This window comes from Saimiri boliviensis, chromosome 1 (assembly GCF_048565385.1).
Source record: "Saimiri boliviensis isolate mSaiBol1 chromosome 1, mSaiBol1.pri, whole genome shotgun sequence".
Taxonomy (NCBI): domain Eukaryota; kingdom Metazoa; phylum Chordata; class Mammalia; order Primates; family Cebidae; genus Saimiri; species Saimiri boliviensis.
In genome coordinates this window covers 216,405,014-216,429,381 of record NC_133449.1, presented here as the reverse complement: position 1 = coordinate 216,429,381, position 24,368 = coordinate 216,405,014, and the positions used below count along the sequence as shown (strand labels likewise).

General features: G+C 34.0%; 1 long non-coding RNA gene across 1 annotated transcript in view; it reads right to left on the bottom strand.

Moving 5' to 3' along the window:
- Positions 1–1,023: 1,023 nt before the first annotated feature.
- The window catches only part of LOC141580817 (uncharacterized), a 103,327-nt gene continuing 79,982 nt past the window's right edge, over positions 1,024–24,368 (bottom strand). The window contains exon 3 of the long non-coding RNA XR_012513162.1: positions 1,024–3,771. This is a non-coding gene — a long non-coding RNA (uncharacterized LOC141580817). The remainder of the gene's footprint in view (positions 3,772–24,368) is intronic.

Genomic DNA, 24,368 nt, shown 5'->3' with positions numbered 1-24,368 from the left:
CAGTTAGCCCAAGTCATTTCAGATTTCTAACCTCTGGAAGTGTAAGAAAATTAATTTGTGTTGTTTTAAGCTACTAAGTCTGTGATACTTTGATAGAGCAGCAATTTTAAAAACTAATATACAGATATATTCAAAATCCTCAACAAAATACAAGCAAATAAAATTCAAAAAGAATTATAAACACAACCAAACAGAATTTAATGTAAATATGCCAGACTGATTCAACATTATAAATTCAATCAAAATAATCCACCATGTCAACAAACTAAAAATATATATATACATGATTATATTAATAGACACCAAGAAGGCACTTGATAAACATTCACAGAAAAAACAGAGAGGAAGTTTCCTCACTTAATAGAAAACATCTACAAAAACCTACACGTAACATTATACCTAATGATGACAGATTGGATACTTTTCCCCTAAGATCAAGAGCAAGACAAAGATGTCCTTTCTCACAATTCCAATTCAACATTGTACTAGAAGTCTGAGCTAGTAGAATAAAACAAGAGAGAGAAATTTCAAGTATATAGTTTGGGAAGGAAGAAATAGAAATGTCTTTGTTTACACATGACCTAATTGTCTTTGTGAAAAATTATATTTTAAAAACCCTCCTGTAACTAATAAGCAAATCTAGCAAGATTTCAGCATATGAGGTAAATCACCAGAATCAATTGCTTTTCTCTGTATTGAATATATGTAGACTGTATATTTCTATATATGTTTTCTATGCAGCATCAATGAGCAATTAGAAATGAAACTTTTAGGAAATGCTATGAGATCACACAATAATGAAGTATTTGGTATAAAAATCTAACAAAATCTGTATAGGATCTGTATGCAATAAACTACAAAACACTGATGAAAGAAATGTCAGAAGACCACTATAAATAGAAATATATTCCATGTTCATAGACAGGAAGACTCAATATTGTAAACATGTCCATTCTTGAGAAACTATCTGTAGAGTCAAAGCAATTGCAGTCAAATTGCAAGCTGTTTAGTAGCTACTGGCAACCTGATTCAAATGTTTATATGAAATGCAAAAAGCATGGAATACTATAATACCGAAGAAAAGCAAAGTCAGAGGACTCAGTATCTGATTTTAAGTCTTACTATTAAAGCACAGTAATTCAAGACTGTGTGGTACTGGTGAACAATAGATGCATAGATCAGATAAAATGGAGTGCCTATGAAGAGACCCACACAAATATAGTCAAATGATCTTTGACAAGGGATAATTCAATGGAGGAAGATAGTCTTTTCAAAATGATGCAGGAACAAGGGGCATCTCTATTTGAAACACTTAACATTGACACAGATTTTATTATACATTTCACCATAATTGACTCAGGGTGGATCACAGACATAAATGTAAAATGCAAGACTGTTAAACTTCTGGGAGAAAACATGGGCAAAAATCTAAGTGACCTTGGATTTGGTGGTGAGTTTTTGGGTACAGCACTGAAAGTACAATGCATGAAATGTAAGATTAATAGGTTGGACTTTATTAAAATAAAAACTTCTACTCTGACGGATAGTATTGGGAGCATGAGGAAAGAGACGATATATTTTATAAATTTTTACAAAACACTCATGTAATGGAAGAATTGTACTTGAATATATAAAGAACACTCAGGGCTCAAAAACAGAACAACCCACCCAATTGAAGATCAACAGGCAAAGGATCTAAACAGATACCTTCTGGGAAAGGATATAGAGATGGCAGAAAAGAATAAGAAAGGGTGGTCCACATCATTTATCATTAGGAAAATACAAATCATGGCAACAATGGGATACCACTGTCTGCCGCTTGATACAGAATAAATGAATATAGGATCCAGGAAACTGGCGATGTCAATCAAAGATGAAGATGCAAAACAAAAGGAGCTCTCATTCATTTCCTGGTAGGAATGCAAAACAGTGCAGCCACTTTTTGGAAGAGAGTTTGCTAGTTTCCTACAAAGATAAGCATACTCTTACTATGTCTTTATACCCCTTGGTGTTTACACAATAAATTTGAAAGCTTATGTCCACATAAAAACCTACATATGACTGATTTTGCCGGCTTTATTCCATAATTGACCAAAAAAATGGAAGCAACCAAGATATTCTTCAAAAGGTAAATGTATAAGCAAACTCTGGTACATCCATATAATGAAATGTTGTTTAGCAATGTAAAGGAATGAGATATCAAGCCACACTAAGACATGAATGAATCTTAATTTCATATTGTTAAGCGAAAGAAGTCAGTCTGAAAAGTCTACATACTATGTGATTTATATGCTATTCTGGGAAAGAAAACACAATAGAGAATGAATAAACAGAGATTGCCAGGGGTTGAGTTTGGGAAGAGTAATACAAGACATGTTTTAGGAAGCTCAAAACATGAACTTTAATGTAAGCAATGGTTTAAAAATCATTTAGGAGCATGACAATAAAAAGATGGCATGCAGAATGTGACAAAAGAATTTCACTGTATTACAAATCAGATTCACTGGAGGAGCTCATGGAATAGGAAGGAGGTCACCTAAATGACTTTGGAAATGAGTCACGTGTGTAAGATCAAAGACAAAAGGGACTGTACGCAAACAATGTGCTGTAGTCGATAATGTTATTCTCCATAAGCGTATGAATTAATACTCCCAAAAACATTATATGTATGTACATAAATTAAACAATTAAATAAACAAATGGTGAATGGTAGAAGACAGTTTTCTCATTAGTGAGGTGACAATTTACAGTCAAGCAAAGGGAAAAGGCTCAAATGAACCATGTAGTAATGGGTTAAAGTTGGAGACCTCAATATGAATTCATGTTTAGCTTATATGGATGCAGATGGTGATGATGGTTACATACAAAAATACTTAAAGATATATGCATCAACATGGGTTGTATATAACCATGTTATTTCCTTTGCCTGTAAGCTGAGAGGACCTAGTCACAATGACGCTCAAGAGCAACAAGCACAGTTTACCCAAATCTTAGATTCAAATACCATTCTTCAATCTGAAAAATCAAAAACTCCTTGAAGAAATGTCTAATACTAGTCTTCAGCATTTTGTACTGCCAGAAAGTAAGGAAGTTCTCAAAAAACCCGCAATAGTGGGAATACATCAGCAGGATCCAGGAGCCAATTGAAAGAGCTCCCAATGGTCAAAACTGCAACAACTGGAGCAGCAAAATAAATGAAATAGTATTGGATTAAAAACCAAAGCATAAAATAAAAATACATGAGTCTATATTGAGATAAATAAATGTTTGAGTAAATAAATGTGCAGAATAGACAAATCCCTCATGCAGAAGAGTGCTGAACAATTCATGTAGATACTTTGCCCTCATGGAGAAGAAGCATAACTCTCCACTCCTGAAACATGGGGCAGTAGAGCAACTTCCTTCCAGAGAGTACATACACAAAGAACAGGGCGGAAGAGCAAATTTACAGTGGGGGAAGCTGACTAACACCACCTCAGCCAGGTGATTAGCATCAACACCAACAGTGATGAATCATTTCAATAGTCTTAACAATTGATATGACAAGAATGTCACTTTACTGCTGTGGTCTTCCAAAAATTCATAACCCCAGTCTAACACGAGATTAACATCAGATGAATCCCAACTGAAGGATATTTTACAAAATGGCTGAACAGTACTTCTCAAATTTCCAAGGTCATCAAAAGCAGGGAACGTCTGAGAAACCATCACAGCCAAGAGGAGCTGAAGAGCAAACAACTTAAATGTAACATCATTCTACTGGATGGGTTCCTAAAAGAGAAGAAAAAAATAATAGGTAAAAGCCAAGGAAATCTAAATAAAGTAATACTTTAGTTAATAATATTTCAATAATAATGTATCACATATGACAAATATAATAATAATTTAAGAGGTTAATATTAGGGGAAATTGGGGCTGAGGTATGTGAAAACAAGCTCTCTGTACTAGCTTTGCAATTTTTCCACAAATCGGAAACTATCCTAAAATACATTTATTTAAGATATGTATAAAAATTAATAGATGCATGTCTAAAATTGCAAGTGTACATAGATAAGGGGAATTTTCAAAGTCACTTTCAACTATGTATGTGTCCTATTTTTAAACATAATCATTTTAACATACACTATAATTCATGATTCAGTTAGAAAATGCTTCAAAGCTTCTCAACAATTTCTAGCATACAGCTTGACCTTTAAGATTTTCATACGTCTTGCCATAAGAAAAAATGTTTTTACATAATGAGCTTGATTTTCTGCTGCACTGGCTATGACCGTTCCTAACGAGGACTGACAAGGAGGCATTCTCTGCCTTGATCCACTCTTCCAAGCACTAACCTGCCCCACCCACTGGACTCCTGTCCTCCACTGCCCACCCTCCTGAGACTACAAGTTGAAATAGCACATGTCAGTACTCAGATGAGTATGGCAGAGAGCCTGGGATAAGACAGCAAGCAAAGACCATTGTCCTAGAATACTTGCATCTATCATGTGTTCCTCAGGAAACAAGTCTATAGTTGCCAGCATGGAAAATTGTGTCCCTAGGTTTCAAGTGAATAAACTCTAGGAAAAATTGAAGTGGAATAAATTAGCATTTCACATGTCTATTTCTTGGTTTTCTCATTTGTTAAGTGATAAGACTTGAAATCATACGTCACTTCATCTCCTAATGAGACCAACCCCCAAGGTAAGGCCCAAGTCAGATGTTCATCCCAGATCCCGCTCGGCAAGGTCACTGTTATCCAGGAGCTAAATTACTCTCATGAGATGTTGGTGCTGCACTACTCCCAGAGTCACAGGTTCCTGGAGCAAAATATTCTTAGCCATATTCATACCTTCTGTTCTCCCTCTCAACGGGGACAAAGGGAGGTCAGACTAGGCCCCTGGAGGGCAAGAGAGGGAAAAAGACGTGTGCAGCCTTTCTTTGGCAGACAAATATTCATTTTACGACTTGGAAGCCTCCGGCTCCCTCTCTTGAATCAGGGACTGCTGCAGCTCAGGCTGCTGCAGGATGTATTTGTCTTTCCCTGCACATTATTATTTTATTGTTATTACTCTCATTCCTTCCTAACTGTAAGCCAATGAGCAGAATTATTTTTATTTACTCTGATTTTTGGATGCTTAAATATATTACTTCAATATAGTTTATAATCCCTATAATAGCACATAATGGTTATACTTTAGACATTTAAAAGCAATTGGGCACATTCAATATGCTTATGACATATAACTTTATAATGCCCTATCTCTTTGCATACTAAATGTTTCATGTTAATAAATTCTAACCTATTTTGTATGTTTCATATTTGTGTATATAAACCCATAAAAATAATAATAACCAGCATGAATTTTTCTGGCAAACTTATAGGGTGAAAATGTAATCAAAAATAGTTGATACCAGAGGTAAAGCTCGATAATTGAGGAAATCAAGTAGAACATAAAGATGTCTTAAAATTCAATTTCAATGGGATTCTGACCAGATCCAAAAATAACATCTTGGCGATCCATTTAAATAAAACTCTTCCTAGTGTCAAGCAAGCAATACGCTCTGCTTTATGGCCAAGGGTGGTCTGTGTGCCGATGAATCATCTTCTGTCTGACCCAGACTCCTGACAAAGAATGATTTTCACTGTAAACTAATTTTTATAATGTCCTAGTTTCAATGTCATCTGTGTCACTAACACAACCTTCTTCCAAAATGCTGGCTCTGCCTTGCAAAAGCTCTGCAGCCTCTCTTTGACAAGCCTAAAGAGGAGGATTAATAACCAGATATAATGGAGCATGATGACATGACATCATCCTCAAAGGTGACCCAGGGCCAGACCAGAGCCCGCACCCCTGGAGCACATTATTGTTGACTGTTGCAGCTGTGCCTATTGTCCTGTCAGACATGTGCAGGGTGATGGAGGGAATGCATGGTGGTGGCTAGGAGAAGGGGCTAATCATCTCTGGAAGTTTTTATGAGTAGGTTAGACTTCTCTTTATTTTTCCAGAGGAAATGCATAATTCACTGTACACTTGTACAAAGGGTGTGAAACTTAGGGAAAAAGTACTTAAACTAAACAGCCCCCAGGGTTTCAGGAATTTAATAAACATAATTCCAGTAGCTTTAGGCTTAATCTCCTGTGCCTGCACAACTTAATCCTTTATTTTTGTGCTGGAAGATATTTAGCACCTTTTCTCTCTGGCCCCTTGTTATTTATAGTCATCCCATAACAATGTTTCTTTTCTCTAAAGCTAGGCTGACTCATAAGAAAAGAAACTATTTTCTATCAAGTCCCTCTGTAGGTAATAGCCAACTTTGGTCTAATGTAGTCCCTATAGTTCTGACCCAGAATTTTTTTTTTTTTTTCTCTCCTGGGACAACTCTACTGGATTTCTTTCTTATTTTCACTTCTGTGTAAGATATATCGCATGATGTTCAAGGAAATGCTATTCAATATTGTATCAATCACCTATTATAAAATAGTGGTTAAAACAGTAAACTTTCAGTAGGTCTTCAAAAGTGTTTGTTTTATTAGTTAGCAGGAATTCAATTTTTAATGATTTAATGTGACTTAACTGGACTTTAAAATTTCTATAGCTAAAATCTCCAAGAATAACACACAAACCAAATTTAAACCATTATCAAACTTTAACGACAATTCTCCAATGTATTATCAAATAATTTTAATGGAATCTTAAAGATTCATTTTTATTGTTTCTTTTTCTATTGAAAAGGGAGACTAACTTACACTACTTCTGAAGTATTCAAGATTAAGGAATAAATGCAAGATAAAGAAAAGCTGCTAAAGTCAGAAAATCATTCCTAGACTGCCTATTGCTGTCTTTTTAAAGTGTTCAACTTGTTGCTCTGGATATCAAAAATCATTTAATTTAAAAAATCATATTTTACCTTTTGAAATCATGTTACAAAGAAAGATAATTTTACAATGACTATTTTCCTCAGGAAAACTGAAATGTTAGAAATAAATTATGCGTATAAATACAGAAAACAAATTCTTACATTTAAAAAATAATGTACATTTTCAAACATTTAAATGATTTAATATTTAAATAATTTTAATAGAAGCAGAAATTCTTTTCCATCTTATATATTTTCAGTTTGACAAAGTATACACACATTTTAAAAGTATTTAAGTTGTAGGTGACATCTTTAAAGCACATTATCACTTAGAAATGCACATATTTACAATACTTTATAAAACATAAGAGGAGACATTTAAAAACACTAAAGTATGAATCATTAATAAAAACAATAGCATATAAATACTCAAATAAAGTAAATACAGTAAATGCATTCAAAATATTGATTTGAAAATTGAATTTGTGGGACAAAATACCACAAAAGAACAATATCCAGCTTAATTAAAAATCCCAGCTTGGTCCTAATTCCATCTGGCTCACAGTGCAACCTGGGACAAGTCACTTAATTTTTCTAGACTCAGTTTTTAGTTTTTATGGGACTGATTTTTAAATTCTCTATTATCTTTTATTCAACTGCATTTTTTGATACTATGCATTAATTTCCATTATTTTAATGGCTACCCTTGAATCAGGGCCAATATTATTGGTCAGTTACCCTTTATAATTAGCTCTTGTTCAGACCATATTAGTTGTTAAATATTTTTGTCTATCACTCCCTTAAATATTTATCACACCTTTTTATTCAAAATCCATCTTTAAAAATAGACCTAACCTCTTGCAAACATTACCAGGAACTTGAAAAACTTTGAATGCAATAATCTCCTTCCATCTTTCACATTATTATCTATCACTTAGTTCCTAATTTATTTAACCTCCTATCCTTCAAAAATAGGTTTGCTTCTGACTTGATTGCCAATATATTTGTATGTTTATATTATGTAATTATATACACATATATTTCTTAATTGTTGTAATCATCACTACTTTTATTATTCCTATTCCCTCTTTCTGTGTTTGATTTTCTTCTTACTAAAATGTATTATTTTAAAATTCTTTTAGAATGTGTCTGTGAGTTATAAATGTACTAAGTCTAAGTCTTTCTTGTCTGAAACTCTCTTTATTTTGCCCTTATGCTTGAATGATAATCTGGCTGGGCATAGAAATAGAGACAGAAATTAATTTCCCTAAGTTCTTTAAAGACATTAGTCTACTGACTTCTGAGAAAAACTTGTCACCCAGCAAGTCATCGGTCTTTTCTGTTTGCATTTAAGATATTCTCTTTGTCTTTGATATTATACAGTTTCACCACTATATGTCTTAGAGTGGACTTGCTTTTATTTATCATCTTTTGGATTCACTGTGTCTAGAAATTATGGATTTGCATGTTCTTTCATGGAAAATATTCAGAACTTATTACCGTGAATGTTTTCTCTCTCTATTTTTCCCCTTTGCTCTATATGAAACTCCTCTGAAATGTAGTGGACCTTCATTACATATCTCTTAAATGATCTTTCATATTATTTATCTATTTACCTCTCTAGTAATCATTTTGGGTGATTCCTTCAAATCTAACATCCAAGTCACTAACTTTCTCTTCAGCTATGTCTAGAACTATCCATGTAGTTTTTATGTTTAAAAACCTAGTTTTTAACTTAGAGAAATTTTATTTGGTTCCTTTTTACATTAATCTGTCTTTTTTCTACATCATGGGTAAGGCTAATATTATAGCTCTGGAATGGCAAGCCCACTGTTGCTCTAGACCCAGACCTGATCTTTTAATAGCTCTATCAGTAACAAAGCCACTATTTTAATTTTCCATCTTATCCTTAAATTAGATCCCAGTGTGTTTGTTTCTTAAATAGAATAAATTAGCATGTAAAAAACATGGAAGAATGCAGAGATCTCAAACTTAAATGCCTGTAAGAATAATGCAAATAGCATAAACAAGTGGAGCCAGCCAGGGGAAACTATATCAGACTGAAAAGATAACTGCCAGTATAAAATGGGTTATTACTACTCAGTCATAGCCAATTGTTGCTATGTGGAATGTAGGCCTCCTATTGCCATATTTTCTGTTTTTCTTTTTTACAAGAGAATCCAAGTATTTCTACATTTCTGTGAAATCTCCCAAACTGTATGTTTGAAACTCATTTATTTTTATTAAATTTCTAGAGTCCATAAGATCATGTCAAATGGCCATTTTTGCAAGCACAGATTTGGTAAACAGACAGCTCTTGCTGGAGATTTTGGATTTTGGAAGGCAATTTACTTAATATCTTTAAGGGTTAGTTTCCATACCTATAAAATGGAGATCATAAACTGCTATGATAATTAAATAAGAAAAAAAATAGTTAATACACCCTAAGCAGTCCTTAATATATAGGGATATTTAGCAAAGTTCTAGAGAATAATCTCCTTGAGAGTTATGAACATTAAATTTCATCCCCACCCAGTATCCAATCTAGAGTGGTACCTATTAAGAACCTATTACTAACTCAACAACTGTTTCTTAGTTAAATAAATTACTAATGTTAATTGGATAAATTTCAGTTCATGAAGTTGACCACATTCCACACAGATACAAGAGAGTTAGTTATATTTTCCATAACATTTCTAAAATTGCTGTAAAACGTTAGTAGCTACATTCACTCAACTTACTAATCTATTCTCTGAAAAAATAAATTAGGAAGAATTATGTATTTCAGAAAATATTTTAGATCTCAGGAGTTCTACTTACTAGTGTTCCTTCATACAAATATGTATTAAGCAGCTAATATATACAAAGATCCCAGAATCTAGATTCTGGAAAGGGAGAGCACAGAGAACCAGAGCTAACGTTATAGACTATTTTTCCTGGTTTGAGGGAGCTTATACTTTGGCAAGAGAAAAAATAATACACATAAAATACAAAAGAAAAAAGGAAAGTATGTTTAGTGGGGAAAATACAGTGGTTTAAAGCACAGATGTGTTAAATCAATTCTTCCAATATTCCAAATAATACATTGATTTTCTGAAATGTGCCTTTGTAAATCACCCTCCAAATGCATGACTGTTGGCAACATGTACCAACCAAATCTCAAGGATGAAGAACAGGTTGTCAGAGTCCCTTTAATTCTATGTCAGCTACATATCTGAAGGTCATGGTTCTAAATTCATTTAGGTTTGAAATTCAAGAATATTTTGAGACTCATTCACTATCTTTTTTTTGCTCCAATCTGAATTTATTTTTATTTGTGTTATAGTAAAATAAGCACATTATAAGATTAGTTTTAGGTTCAGTAAATTTATGTAGTTCAATGCTAAATTCTATCATCTCTTCATGTGGTGTAGGTTCATATTTGGGCAGATTCAGAAATATATGAATTATCTAAGGTTCACCTTCCATGATCCAGTCTTCTCAGAACTAACCCTGTTTCTGAGAGTTTCTGGTATTTGGCTTTGCTAAATTCTCTGAGATGAATTCAGGTATTATCAGCATGCCTTCTCTAAGGTCAAGACACCAAATTAATAACTTTACTTTTTAAAGTTCCTATGAGATTTTCTTAATTTATGCAAACTAGTTTGAATAATTGCATCTCTCATTCAAAATTCTGGCCCAAAATTTATGTAATTGCCAAAAATTTTTTAAAGTAGACTGCTGACTGATAATAAGAAATAAATACATTTTCTGTACCCCATATGTTCTCATGTGTTTAGCTTCTGTTTGCCTTTCGTTTTTATGTGAAGCTTTGCATTTTGCCATTAGTATGCTGTGTTGTGTTAATTTATAAACTGAGATATAGAGATAATAAATTATAAATATTCACCAATGTTTTAATTGACCGACTAGTAAAATCTGATTGGAAAATTTGGTAAGAATGTGAAAAGTTTAATAAAACTGCATTACAGGTACCAGTTGAGGACAAACTCCTACATGATAAGTATTGATAATTTCTTAAAGGGCGGCAGCTAAAGAATGATGTCTCCACATCACAAGTGAGAATGAATATACTCATTGGATAAAATGTCCAACTTTTAGAGAAGGCTTATTCCCGGTGTTGTTTTTATTCCCTTCTTTATAGAAAATGCCTCCAACTGTAAATTCTCTGAGAATTTCAGCTAGCTGAAGGGTTTTCTATATCTATTTTCTGTAGACCATCAGAGGAGATGATCATACATAAAGCTAGTAATGTATGAAGAATGAACCTTTTTGCATACAATAATAAGACTAATATGGTTTAAATACATATATATGAGACAACCAGTTCTGCATATAAATATTGTTTTTTAGCACAGTCGGTAACAAACTCAGTTTTTCGTGGCTGCATTAGTTGCCATATTCATAGAGACACATCTTCTTCAGTCTCTTTATCTTTATCCACTTGTTCTGCAGACACAATGACAACAGTTTTGGCTCTAAGAATGGGCTATTTTAAGGTCATATTAAAAGAATTTAACTCTGCTGGAGCCAAAGGATGGTATTATCCAAGTAGCAGAATTGCCTTCAATCTAAGAGTGACACAACTCAAATGCACAGGGCTGTGAAGGAAGGTTTCCCAGAATAGATGGCATCCAACTGTCACCTAAGCTCATTTTTTCAAACTTCAAATATAAGATCTTTTTCTTCCACCTCTTTACTACTGTTCTCTACTTTTGGATGATTATTTTTATGCTAGGCATACCGCATTTATTAAGTAAAAGTAAATTCATATTCTTTTTATTAATAATTATATGAAGAAAGACTTTCTATGATTTTAATCATTGCGCTGCACTGGATTATTGCAACTCTAGCTGTGTCATTTTAGCTAACTCAAACCATCTTAAATATGATATATATCACATTTTGATTTTAAATATATGTGTGTGTGATATGTATTAAAAATGATTTAATAAAACACTTTTGTAACCCCGCCCAAAGGATATTGATTCTAAGTTGCTTTACAACAAATTCAGATACAGATGAGTCCTCAGCACGTATACAAGGACATAATCTCTCAAGGGGGGAGAATCTGCAAAAGAGAATAGCACTTATGGTATTATTTATGTATATGCACAGAAAGTATTTATGTATATGCCATGTCAAAAACAACCAAAAACCCATAAGTAATCTAAAAACAATAACAAGCATGCCAAAAAATAAATATGACTTTAAAACATCTAACAACAATCAAATGTACATGTCTAGAAAGGGTTTGGAATCACAAAAATCAGCTAATATGATTCTTTACTTGTAACCACTGCTCACAATCCAGCTTGGATATTATTTTTCACTGAGGAAATAAACACTTGTTTTTGGACTAACTCCCATGTGGCAGAACCAGAGCAAGGCATTTATTGCTATTCGGCAGCTCTTTGAAAAATCAATCCAAAAGAGAAACTGTGGAAGACCCACATTCTTGTTTCTCAGATATCTGCACTCTGAAAATGAACTAAAGTGAAGAAAGAAAATGAGAGAGGCACACAGAGAAGCAAAGACAAATGATGGAGAAAGCAAAACCAGTGCTTCCAAACATCAAATCAGAGAATGTTGCTCTTGTCCTGGAATTCCCCTAGAGTTACTTAAAACAAGAATCTGGTCCACTGAGATCAAAACCAAGAAGAACAAAGAAAGTCAGAGTGATAAACAGCCTACTAGGAAGAGATCTCAAACAAACACTGACAGTTTGTGGAGTGAACTGGGATAAAAATCAGCTGTTCAGTCTAATCTCTCATTTCCTCCATCAAAATAAAGATGGAATTTGCTGTGCCCCTGACAAGCGCTGGGCACCCTGAGTCTCAGTACTTTCCTAAAGTGGAGGAAAATGTAATTTTTCAGCTCACTTATACTCACACTCAAATCGGGTCTTTCTTGCTTCACTATCTGGGGATTATTCTAAAATGTGATGCTGGGTCCACTCTCACTGCAGACCCTCTGAAACTATCAATAGATTTGAATTTTTAAACTGTATCAGCCATGGAGCAATACTTATTGCTCTATGATCCTAAGACTTTTCTGTAGTATGCAACATTACACATGCATAATCTTAATACAAAAAGTTCTTTGGATTATCCCACTTCCTAATTATATGGGCAAATATAAAACATAGTTAAGAATAGAGTCTCCAATATACTCACATCCCAGTGTGCAAAGAAAATACCTTTATTTTTCTGTAACTGACCCAATCTTTCTTAAAAATTCCTTATTCTTCTGGGTAACGGAGATATGGTTAGAGGTAATTACAATTTTGTCCAATTAATTTTAGTCCAGCCCAGTGATTAGAATAACCTTTGTGGGTAACTGCTTTTCTGTCTGGATGACTAAAGAAGATATTACATCTTACAAAATTCTACTCCCTATGCCTGCTCCTCTTTTAAAGGGCGTATTGGTGTTTAAGGTAGTACGTGATCTTGCACTGGTTAGACAATAAGAGAGGCTTTCCAAAGTATGTGGTTCATTTTGGATTCTTGAATTCTCTGGCGGCAGAGAGGTTGGACTAGCTATTTCCTGGGCTGGTGACATTCAAAAAGCTACTACGGCCATCTGACTCTCTCATTATGATGTTCTGGCACCCACCACTGTGATGTCAAAATCCTCCACACATGATGACTTCTGTACCCTGCCCCAACACCTGATGAATCATCAGCCATATCAGCACCATTTCCCACCATTGAGGCACACAGTCTACCTCCTATGCACATCTATGGAGGAGGAGTAACACTGTCCCAAGCTAGTAAGTCTAGCCCTTTTGTGACACCCCTCAGTGTCGCATTTGAAGTGGTCTGGTTTGAGGCTTCTCCTTGAGAATAGCACCACCCACTTTAGGATGCCAGTAAAAGCCCACTGCTAGTTCCTTTGTTCTAAAGCTTCCAATACTTGAGTTTCTAAAATTCCTCCCTCCTTTGGAGCCCAACCCTGACTGAGGTAAGGTGGAAGATGCTACAAAGGAGAATTTGATTTTTCACATTTTTTTTTCTCTGTGTGTCTCTCCTTTCCCTTTTCCGTAATTTCTAAAGACCATAAGGAGCAGTATTTCAGTTCTATCATGTCTTCTTTTGACTCTAGGGCAGCAAAGCTTGTGGTCTAGAATCCTAGCCAGAAAAATATATAGTTTCCACATTATGGAGAATACTTCATGATCTGGATTCTAAAGGCTTGATTTATTTGATTTACTAAAGAAATTTTCAAAATTATATCTCTTCTTAAAAACTGGTTTTCTTGATATGTTCTCAAATAAAAATTTAAGTGGACAATAAGTTCTAAATGAAGACACTCTTGTTCTAGAAATTATGCACCATTCTCCTCCAGCACAAAAACTCAAAGTGTTATCTGGTGGGAAGTCTCCAAGAAACTAAAGTGATAAAATATAGCAATATATATAAATAAAAGACTTTTTAAAAATATTATCCACATTATACTTTGGCCTGAGATTTTCATTATTTAAGAGTGTTATAAGCTTTGACCAAATGGCCAGATGGCTTTATCTTCTTCAACACACCTTCCAGGCTGAAGAAAATAATGATACTCATGACAACTCAGACTCGAGCCATCAGGCTGCATCTGGAAAATTTTTTTGAAAAGACTAACCTGTGTCTCCCAGTAAGAGGAGCATCTGGAAAGTGCAGGCGTCCGGAAAGTCTTTTGAAAGCTAACCTGTGTCTCCCAGTAAGGGGCAGTGTCATCTAATTATTGACACATAGCCATCTAAAGTGCAGGAAACAACTGGACTGCCTTAAGAATGAAGCATGGTTATTTGCATCTTCCAATAAATGATTATATGGGATGGTCACATGAGAGCCATCATAAACCAGATGCAGTGAGAGTCCTTAAAAAGCACCTGGGGATCTGTGTTGGCTTCTCCCCCTAAGTTGTTCCTTCAAATGCATAAATGAAGAGGTAAGGCATGAGGCTGAAAAGTGGCAGATAGAGAGAAAGAATCACAGCCAATTATAAGGGTAAATAGACACAAAGGTTGGTGAGGATGGAGCAAAGAGGGAATTTTTCTCTTCAGAATAGCTGAAGCCTCTGTTCCCATAAAGAGTAGTCACCTGCTCCTTAGGAAACATTCACAAATCTTTGAATTTGCATAGAAATACTCTCACTGTATCAGGGAGAGATAGAGAAGAGATAAATGAATGCCAAAAGGAATGGCCTAGGACTCACTCAAGGACATTTGGAATATTCGGTAACGGTCTCTTGTGTTTTTGAAAGAAGAAAATGTAGTAGCTTTTTTTATCCCTTTCCTTGGAAAGGCATTTAATACACATTACATGATTGACATTTTTTTCTATCTTCTCAAATCAGTATACTACAAGGTCATATATGTAGTCATAATGTATGTAGTCATTCTAAGTGGGTTCTGAATCTAACCATCCCCTATTATCAGCTCTATTATCAGCTCTATTGTCACCTCCAACTATCAGCTGAATTTGACTTTCTCTGTTCATCTAGGAGTTGCATTCAGGATGGCTGCACACTCACAGGAAATAGGAAAATGATGCGATGGAAGCAACTTTTGCCTAGGTAGGGATAATTAAATTCCTGCATAGTACCTTGAAAATTAGAAGAAGCAAGTTCAATAATTATTCTTTTTGTCTTTATTAATTGTGAACTTGCTCAGAATAAGCACCTTCCTTTGAAAGATATTTATTTATTTATTTATTTTACTTCAGGTGCATACTATAGCTGACATTTCTCCCCATGTTATCCCTCCCCACCCCTCCGTCCCTCCCCACCCCTCATTGTCTCTCCCCAACCCCCCAACTGTTCCCAGTGTGTGATGCTCCTGTCCCTGAGTCCACATGTTCTTGTTCAACGCCCATCTATGAGTGAGAACATACAGTGCTTGGCTTTCTGTTCTTGGATCAGTTTGCTGAGATTGATGGTTTCCAGATTCATCCAAGTCCCGACAAAGGACACAAACTCAACGTTTTTTATGGCTGTGTAGTATTCCATGGTGTATATGTACCACATTTTCTTTGTCCAGTCTATCATTGATGGGCATTTGGGTTGGTTCCAGGTCTTTGCTATTGTATACAGGGTTGCAGTGAACATACATGTGCATGTGTCTTTATAGTATAACCTTTGAAAGGTATTTCTAAGATCATTCATGAAGCAAAACCCTCATGAGCAAACCTTTTTGGAGCATCCATGAACAGGCCAATATTAACGGTAAAAAATTATTTCAAGAAAATCTAGATCCTCTGCCCTCCCCAAAGTGAAAATGATATTGATCCCTTGTGGACAACTGAATCAACAAAATATTAATGTCCTTGGAATAAAAGATTTACAAATCTATCTTAAACATTGAAATAATTTTGCCTAGGGAAAAGAATTATCAATAACAATTATTTAAGAATATATGGGTTATTTTATAAATTCATTCAATGAATACCATTGAAAAATTACTGCATGTCATACATCTTACAGTGCAGGGGATGCAATTTACAAAACATAGAACTCCATGCCCTTTAAATGGAATTCCCTAACTAATGATTGCTGCTGCAAAGCTTAGAGAAACATTTCTGCTTTAAACAGCTGTATTAGACTTGTGGCAATATGTTTTGTTAACCAATTTCACTGTGGCTCTCTCTAATTTTCTTACTTTTGTTTTCTTTTTTGTTGCATTTTTATTCCTTATTTTCACTTTATTTTATTGTTCATAAACCACTGAAAATTCTCTTTTAGAAAAAAGTGGAAAAAAAAATACACTCACTAAGTAAATTCGCTCACCCTAAGATATTATTCCTGAGCTTTGTTCGAATCAAGTTTGTCTGGATGTGCCTTTTTTAATGGCCCACAAGCATCCCAAATTATGAAGACAAAGCCAACTGTCTTTTTTACAAAATTCTATTAACCTACCACTTACGTTCTGCAGACTGCTGAAACCACCATCATCTACTAAACTGACCCAATACAGAAACTTGTGTGTCGTTAAATCCTTTCTTTCTTTATGCAACCATATACTATCAATTCTACATTGCACACTTCTTTTAAATCTATACTCTTCTATTTAATAATCACTGGTACTGTCAGGTTTAGAGACCATAATCCTCAGTTACGTAGATGCCTGAACTATTTTTCTTACTTCCCTTCATTATTTAAAAAGATAAATTTTTAAAATATGTATACACAGATGTGATCATGTCACTTCAATGCTCAGTATTTCGCTGAATACACCCTGCTCTGTCACTGGGCCTCCTATTTCCTTACAATGAAGTGTATACATTAATGTTTGGAGCTTGTTGTATTATTTATAAATTTTAATATATATTTATACTTCTATTATTAATATTTTAACAAAAATATAATTACAAATGTATTAGAGAAGTGACAGATTCAGAAAAATGATGATAAAAGAAGAATTTTTTAAAACTTATCAATACATGAGTCATGGTAACTTCCTTAAAAAAAATATGTAACTAAATTAGATCAAGTTCCAATGGCAATAGTCAAGTATAATAAATCACCTTTAAACCAATCAGCTTTTACTTTCATAACAAAGCTAAAAATAGATTATAAGAATCAATATGTTGGGAGAAAAAGAAAAAATAAAAATAAAGAAAACAGAATAGTAGATATGTAAGTTTATAGCAGATGGAGAACTTAAAAGACATTATTTTTTGTAAAAGAGGAAAATTCATCAAGGAAACAAGTTAGGATTGAAAGAAATCCACATTATCTTATGTTCTTTTTCATTTTTCTTTTACACATTCAATAGTAGCTTTGACTCCTCAAAATTGTTCAACTGAATACATTTGGCATGCACTCAATTTTCTATTATTATCCCATCAATTCACACATGTAAAGTTTATCAGCAAAAATATTACTTAATGTAATTTTGTGTTTTGGCCAACATAAGCCATATTTAAGAATAATATAGGACAAGTTGGGCTCGAAATCCAATGACTGGTGTCTTTAAAAAGAGAGAGATTTGGACAAAGAAAAACAGAAGCACAGGATAGCACTATGTGACAACAGAAACAGAGATTGGAGTGATGCCTCTACAAGCCAAGAAATGTCAAGGATTGCAGGCTACCACCAGAAGTGAGGAGAGAGGCATGAAACAGATTCGTTCCTAGAGGCTTCAGAGGGAGCATGGCCCCGCCAACAGTTTGATTTAGCTTCCAGAACTGAGAGAATAACTTTAAGCTACCCAGTTTGCAGTACTTTGTTATAGCAGATGTAGGAAATGAATGTAATAAAACTCATGTTTATATTAACTTACTCTGAGGGTAGAAGAGGTTGTAATGACTTTGGTTACAAAAATCAGACAGATATTCTTTAGAAAAATGTGTATATCATTTTATATATAGGTGGATCACCAACACCCTCAAGTTTATCCTCCTTTCTGCCCTAAAATGGTAAAAATAAATAAATTCAGAAGGTGATTTGTAATACTTATGTAATTAAAACAGAAGATCTGGATGGAGTAAATGAATCCCAAGTATACCAGATCCCCTTAACTTTATCCAAGTCCCACCTCTGCGCCTGAGAAAACGGGTAAAGCCTATAAGAGTTATAGGGTTATAAACCAGGTAGGACTCAATCTCATCTCAGAGCCATTATTAACATCATCCAAGGCTCTTTACCTCTCCTTATGAAAATGAGCCAAACTTCAGTCTGGTGCACTTACCTTGGAAATATTTCAACAGAAATAATTTTCAATGGTCTAAATTTTTTAAAGAAAGGGAGGACCTTAGAAGGCACCTGCTTCATTCCTCTCATTTTACAGACAAGAAACCTGTGATCAAAAGAGCTTGAGTGGCTTTTCTTGGTTATAGTTATCATTAGTGATAGAATCATAGCTGGAACCAGCTCTCCAAACTTTCCTTCTTGCCCTTCTACTCCAGTGCTTATCTGGAGTGTCTGGCTTTGACCAGACACTAACAGACTTACCCTCACCATTTTCATTTTATGAGGAGTTGTCAAATGTGTGGTTTTTGTTTTGTTTTGTTTTGCTCTCAGCAATACCTCTATTTTAGTAGTCTTCCAATTACATTTTTAATATGGTAAAAATATGCTTATAGATAAATAATAAATTCACCATAACACTTCTTTTTCCTAAGAGAATTATAGTACTTGCAGCAAAAGCTAGATGACAGACATAAAGACTTGCTTTCAAATTCCTATCAGGATATTTAAGTCATAAAAAAAGTACATGAAATAATTATATTTATGCTTATCATCCTGGAATAATTTTTTTAGCAAGTTCATGGATTGAAAGTAGCTTCTAAGACAGAGATTAAAGATAGTTACAACCCATGTCTAGATCCAACAGAGATGTTAGAGTAAAACATAAACACATAAATGTGATAAAACACACACACGCCATACATGCATACACAAATACACATGTATATAAGTGAAAGAGGCAAGACAGCCTTGAAAAACAGAAATGTTCACTTTGAAACCTACCATAAATTTAAAGTTATGATCAGTGGCCAAGTACTGGGCCAGCTTGATGCCAAGAAGAAAAATAATGGCTAAGTGAATACAATTAATCACTGTATTTACACAACTATCATTTTCCTATGTAAAGAGCTACCCTGGTGAGTGTTATAACACTTGTCAATTAGTTCTAATTAGTGTTTCTGCCTCTAAATGCTTGACTCCGCTTTCAATTACAGTTGTTTATGTATCTTAACAACCACTGTACTGGATATGCTGGCATGAGCTCTGATACATTTTTAAGCTTAAACTATCCAGCCACAACACTCTTAATCAGGTGAGTAGAGCTATGCTGTTCACTGGGTAGATGTGATAATTTCTTGGACTTGAAGTGGATATCCATGAATGACCCAATTATTGGCTGCCCTTATGAAGATAAATTAAACTTCTTCCCCAGATAGCCCCAAAACAACTGAAATCTCCATTGCAGTAATTTTGGAACAACTCAGGCTTTGACTTGGTCATTCCTTGGAATATCTACAACAATTATGAGAACAGAGATTTAAAGTAATGACTGAATGAAAATACATAAGAATGCAATTCCACAGGTAATATGCGATATGCTTTCTCATATCTGAGTATATTAGCAGTAAGTGATGAATACTTAAAAAAATGAGTAATGTACTTTATATGTTTTTCTGTATTTTTCTTACCAATAGAATCCTGCTTTTCTTGGAGGTGTCAACAGGCACAAATTTTTAAAAATTGTTTTGAAAGTGTAAGTGTTTAGACACTTTCTTTTACAAGATATATGAAAAAGTCAAATGATTCAGAAAATAAGCTTTGCACCTTATTAAATGGTAATTCCCTCTGACTTGCTCTGACCCTACAGAAGTACACTTATGCCTAAAGACTCTACTCTTCTAGTCTTGTGGAAACTGAAGGGACAGTGCAGGGGAATAGATGGAGGTGAACAATATTTCACTTATTCTTTCAGAGTGAAAGTTTACCAGCTGTGTAACTGGGTCTTGGTCTTTTCAATGGTTATGGGTAGTCCTGATTCCCAGGACCTGGCCTACAACAAAGCCTGAGCACAAGGTCTACCAAGAAAGACTATAACATCAAACCTAATCATTCCAAGAGTTAAATGAATGTGTCCCCTTATGGAGAAGGGAAAGCAAAACCCATCAGTGTTATGTACAAACAACACTAAAATATATTTAGTTGTACCTTTTGCATCAGAAATGGCAGCCATATTTGATAGCATATATTAATTATTAGAATCAAAAAGATTTTGTAGAAACTTGAGAAGATTCAGAATCTTTCCTTTAACATCTTCTTGTGACTATAGAACTATCCCTAGGTTCTAACATGAAAGTTAGGAAATCAGGAATTCCTGAGATCTGGTTCTTAAAAAATCATAAGAAAATAATCTCAAGTAGGAGATGATGCATGAAAATATAACAGGTGGAAAGTTTTTTGTCATCTCTTTATGGATACTTTTTAAATTTCTCTAATTGCTGTCTGTAGTTGTTTAATATCCCTCCGTCTGGAGTGAGAAATTAACTAGAAAGCAACAATTCCAGTGCCTTAAAGCCAAAGTGTAATGTCAAGTTTGCATTGATGAGAAAACTGAATCAATGAAGGACTATGGTCTCAAAAAGAAATTGCATGGAAAACTGATTAACTTCAAATATATCTAAAATTCTCCTGAATTTGGTTATATATTATGTTTTTATTACTTTAAAAATATGCACAATGAAGAAAGTTCCTTTAATATTTTCTTATTTTTAAAAATATAGTCAGTCTTCCATATCTGTGGGTTCTACATCCATGAATTCTACCAACTCTAAATGAAAATACTCAAAAAAAAAAAAAAGATGGTTCCACCTGTACTGAACATGTATAGACTTTTTTTGCTTATTATTTCCTGAACAATACAGTGTAACAGCTATTTACATAGCATTTACACCACATTAGATATTACAAGTAATTTAGTGATTAAATAATATAAAAGGATATGCATAGGATATATGCAAATACTATACTATTTTACATAAGGAATTCAAGCAACCATGAATTTTGGTATTTGCAGCAATCCTAGAATGAATCCCCATGGATACTGAAGAAAAGCTGTATAATTCAACTGTTGAATAATAATTATTATTACCTCAAGGTCAAAGAGTCACTGGTAAAAGTACAATCTTAGTTTCTACATGAAACTCAGAAATTATAAACATCTACTTGAGAAAATAGTTGGTAGAATTAAGAGATTATGGGACTATGTAGAAGATTTTGTTTTCTTTTAGACTTACCTGTGCAGAAGTTATACAGTCACATATGATAGTTTAAGGTAATAACTTTGTTTTCTTCGATGAAGAATTATACCAAACTATGTTTAGGTCATAAATTACTGTAATAAAATTGTTAATTAGTATTGTAAATTGGCTCACCCTTTTTGGAAGAAAATTTGCAATTTCTATGAAATATCTTTAATAACTATTATTTATCAAATACTCATCTCATGCTAGGTGCTGTTCTAAGCATTTAGTCATTCTTATAACAACTCCATGAGATAGGTACTAATATATTTTATTGAATCTAAAATGCTATCAATTGGGAGAAGTACCTTTAAATTATATATTAAGAGAAAGGGAAAAAATGTAAACTATACTATGTACAATATTTTCTTGTCATTTATTGTTTTTATTTTTACTTACCCAAAGAGGTCTTTTACATTTAGACTTGGTTTTTATAATGTATCACTTTTATATACACACAAAACTGAATAGATAAATTAAACCAATTGGTTGAGATTTGCAACAGAGTGAATATGTCCCCCAAAATTCATATGTTGAAACCTAATCTGTATCACAATGGTATTTGGAGATGGGGGCCTCTATTAGGTCATGGGGCAGAGCCTTCCTGAAAGTAATTAATGCCTTTACAAAGGGAACTCCAGAGAAATCCCTTGTGTGCTTTGCTATGTGAGGACACAGCAAAAAGAAGGCTATGAACCAGAAAGCAGACCCTCACCACACACTATGTCTGCCAGCCTTTTTTTTTTGGACTTGCCAGCCTCTAAAACCATTAGAAATAAATTTCTCTTGTTTACAAGCTCTCCAATCTATAGTCATTTGTTATAGCAACATAAATGAACTAAAACAAGATTACATTTGGGGTTCAATTATTCTTAAACATTTATTTGACACAGAGTTATGAATATCTGTGTTTTTCTGCCAAGTATTAGCCACTATTCTGGAATTACTGTTGGTGATGCAATACTTCTTTATAGAATCCTCTACCATCATTTCTAGGGGTTTCTTCCAGACTTCTGACCCCCATTTGATGAATTTTTGTTACTTGTGGGTTTTTTTTTTTAATTTAAGTGAAGATATCTGCAGAAGTTTTTTAAACAACAACCAGGATACATATTCCTGCTTTCAACAGTCTATGTGCTTTGTTGAAGAGTTATAGCTGTCTAGTCATGGAATCAGTAATAACCACAGAATATGCACGTATGTCAGCAAAGACATCTATGCCATGCTGTTTCCTGGCTGACAATAATTGTAAGATGGCACCAATGGGGGATGGATTCCAATTTCATAAATGTTAAAATATGTGTATAAATGAAATACCAAGAGACAGCAATAATAGGACAGCTTAATAGAGTACTCTGGAGTCAGATTGTGAAGGTACAGTGTGCGGACTCAGCCTAGGTCTTCCACTGACTAGATACATGACCTTGGATAGGTGATTTCACCCTTTCACTATTTAGTTAGCTCAGCAAATAAAGGGGCATAATAACAGTAGCCCATTGTAATATCATTTTGAAAATTGTAAATGGTAATAAGCTATCTGCTTCTGACTACTTTTTTCTAGAGAAATATTCATGAATATATAGCCATTTGTAGATGTAGGGGTAGAGATATATAAATGAACAGACATTGTGTTTAATGTTGATAATTACAAACTCCTAAACTTCCTAAAAAATCAGTTACACAAATTATGGTCCCTGAAAGAAACAAAATTATATATAAAGATTAAAAATAATGAAATAAGTCTACATGTGCTAGCATGGAAAATTAACTACACTATATTAAATAGAAAAGTAAGTTGTCCCATGCTTAGAATAAATACATAAACAAGCAAATGAACAATCATACATATGCATACTTACATTCATATGGGTTTATATTTCTTTGATTTTTTTTAAAAGCCCAAAAGATTATTATCCAAATTTTAACAATAGCTGTATTTGAGGAATGAAATCATCAGTGCTTTGTACATTTCTCTATTTCTTCATCTTTAAATTGATTTATAAAACATTTATAATCAGAAAAATAGTGTGAGAATATATATAATATATATTTATTTAATTTGCACATTCATTGTATTTTGTGAGACAAAACAATATATACCAATAAGATGTTAGAAAAATAAAGAAAATGTAACTGGATCTGAACAATAACTTCTCGAAACATGTTCATCAAAAATAAAATTGCCCTGTTCAAAATGTATTTTTCTGTTGGTCAATATTGACTCTAAATATGTAAGTGTATTCCTTCAACATATTTTATTTTATTTTATTTTATTTTATTTATTTTCAAGACTAAGTCTCTTTCTTGTCACCCAGGCTTGGCCCACTGCAACCTCCAACTCCCAGGTTCAACTGAATCTCCTGCCTCAGCCTCCAGAGTAGCTGGGATTACAGGTGGCCGCCATGCTGGGCTAATTTTTTTGTATTTTTAGGAGAAACAGGGTTTCACCATGTTAATCAGGCTGGTCTCAGACTCCTGACCTCAGGTGATCCGCCCGCCTCAGCCTTCCAAAGTACTGGGATTACAGGCATGAGCCACTGGATCTGGCCCCTTCAACATATTTTAATTCTTGTTCTCCATATCCTATAAAATATCCAATTTTATATCTAAATGGAGAGTTTTCGATCCTTAACGTCTGCTATCTGGCTGTAGCTGACTCCCACACCTTTCTAGTGGAAACAGTCCTACTGAAAAATATGGCCCATTTCTGAGTTCATCAGTTGAAATGTGAATTCAAACAGCCTCTTCTAATTACTTGCACAAGCAAGGTTTGTGAAA